The sequence below is a fragment of the Geospiza fortis genome, unplaced genomic scaffold (assembly GCF_000277835.1).
Source record: "Geospiza fortis unplaced genomic scaffold, GeoFor_1.0 scaffold98, whole genome shotgun sequence".
NCBI classification, from domain to species: Eukaryota; Metazoa; Chordata; class Aves; order Passeriformes; family Thraupidae; genus Geospiza; species Geospiza fortis.
This window is the reverse complement of record NW_005054306.1, coordinates 10,715,681-10,718,414: the sequence shown is the minus strand read 5'-3', so window position 1 is coordinate 10,718,414 and position 2,734 is coordinate 10,715,681.

Here is a 2,734-nt window from a genome sequence, read left to right as displayed (position 1 = left end):
CGCTTCCCTCGTGAGCGAGCCGAGAGCTGGCTGTAGGCCTGGCTGTAGCCAGTTACCCGCACCTCCACCCAGGCGTTTTTAGTGACAAGGACGGGAAGCGGCGCGGGCCGTTCCCGAGTGCCGTTCCCGAGCCCTCGAGCGGCGCTGCCGCATGAGGGAATTTCAGTTTCCCGAAGCGCAGGGGACGCGGCACGGGGCAGAGGCACCGGCGATGGGCTTTAGGTTGGCGATCGTGGCCCAAGTGTGCTGGTGTTTCCTTGCCGCAGAAGCCGAGGGAGATGTACAGCACGCTTTTGCCCCACTTAGACTGGGTGACCCTGCCGGGAGATGAGGCAGGACTGCAGGACCGGGACCTTAATTAGCACCATTATCTTACATGGAAATGAGCCTAGAGTGATAGCTGTGTTCTGCACGTAAATCTGGACAAAATCCTGCTTTAGTGCACGTATGGCGTTGACTTACTTGTACACAGAAACACACAGTGGTTCTGAAATCGGCTACCACTTTTACGTGTCATCCTTACTCCAGCATCTGTCCCTGCACTCCTGCTGTAGCTGACGGATGCTGCTGACTGAAATACGGGTTTCCCCACAGAGGGGCCCCTGTAGCTTGGCATTCTCAGTGTATTTGGACGGTGTGTACTTAGTTGGAGAAGGGGTCAGGATTTCATACTGAGGTATGGGGTTTTTCAGCATATTTATTAGGGTTTTTTGTTTTCTTTGGCCTACGGGATGCTTGCAAGTTTAAATGTTGATATGATAAATATATCGTCTTAATATGTTCAAAATACCAGCACCCAGATATGAATCAGTTTTGTTGAAGTATGTTCTTAAGCCTGTATGATTTAGTATTTTAGTTAATTTTACAACATGCACAAAATATAGTCCAGATAGAAGTATGATATCTGACAGCAGGAGAGAATTTAAGATTTGACAGTTCTTCATACTCTGTCAGATATTTGAAAATGATGCTTTCTTCTTTCAGTTTTGACTGTCACTTGCCATTAATCGTCAACAGCAATGTTGATCTTACAGTCAGGGTCTTAACATTTTTTTCTGTGAAAGAATAAGCACGCTAACACGCAGAACTTTTCTGTACAGTACAGTTTAATAACAGTCACAGTTAATGGCTCAGCAGCAGTGCTACAAGTAAACATTGGGGGTTTTTTGGTTAACTGAATGGCTCTGACTCAGGAGCTAGATAGGGTCATATACTGTAATGCTCATAATATACGCACAGAAACTTGCTTCGGGATCAACAATAACTCAGCATGTCAACAGATGCAAATCTACAGCTGGGATAGATCAGGAGTTCCGCTGGACCTTACATGGGCTGAGAACTGGGCTTTAGTATCATACACTGTTGATGGGAAACTGGTATGGGCAAGCATTTTACAAACTGTAAGAGTTGCAAAGGTGCCTCTACTGTAAGTCTAAAACTATTAAAATACACCACACAAATTTGAAACTGTGCAGTGACCTGCATAAAACAACAGATACTGAGACCCAAGACTCGTAACTGTATCTTTTAGTCATGTGCTTGCTATGTAGAGAATGACTGAATAATGAAATCTACTATTAAGTGTAATACTGTTAGAGTTTTGTTGGTTCTGATGGTTTTATATTTCTAGTGGACTAGGGTTTTTTTTGGTGTTGTTTTTAGCCACAGAAAATAGTAATTTAAAGTGCTGGCTCAAATCTATATATTTACCAGATTTCCTTACTTCTTAGGTTTTGAAAAAATTACGATAGTTACTTCAAGCAATTGATAACAGAAGTAAAATGTACATGTAATAAATTAAATTTATGTAAATTATAGGTTATGATTTACTGAAAAAACATGAAATTCTGTATTTCAGATTTCTCCTTGAATTTACATTTTAGGCTATTGATCAATAAATATTTCTGTAAATATGATTTCACTAGCTTAATTTTAATACACAAATATTGTAGAAAAAGAAAAAATTGTAGTTCTGTACATTATGCATTGCAATGAACAAAATCATTTTATAAATTAACTAAATTATTTTAAAAATCACAGCTGGTTCAATTATTTGGTCTGTGTTAACACAGGGATTAATGATTAGATTACAGTGAATCAGAAAACTGCAGTCTCATTATATGTCTGATTTTGAACATGATTGTTTTCTGTTTTTCTGATAGAATCCATAATGTTCAGTTATAATATTATGAAATACTTAAATAAGTAAAAGAATAATGAAAAATTTATTTTAAATTAATTTTTTGAAAGTATTATTGAAATTGCTAATTTTTTCATGCTCATGCAGCTTTATAAAAAAGGCAATTCCATGCCTTATAGGCAGATTTTCATATTTTACCTGTTCAAAAGCTGCAGGAGTTTTGAATTCATTTTCTACAAGCGGTTGCCTTGTTTTCAAATAATGTTTCAAGAATGTCATACTTTTCCACTATTTAGAAAATGCTGGTTTTAAACACACACTAGTTCATTTTGTGAATTTCAGCTGCAGCACAACATCTTCCCAGTTTTCCAGCAACGCTGAGCTGTGTTTTAGAACTAAAGGCATCATCTGGGTCCGATGATTAGAGCAAGGACACTTCAGCAATTAAAATAGTACCATCCAGGTCTGACTTCTTCAGGAAAACAGTCTTTTCATGTTCCTTTTTATTTTTTTTTAACACAGGCAATTTCAGTGACATTATTTTGTCACTTTTGTTTCCAGATCGTGTGGGTTTCTTGAAAACACTTCCATACA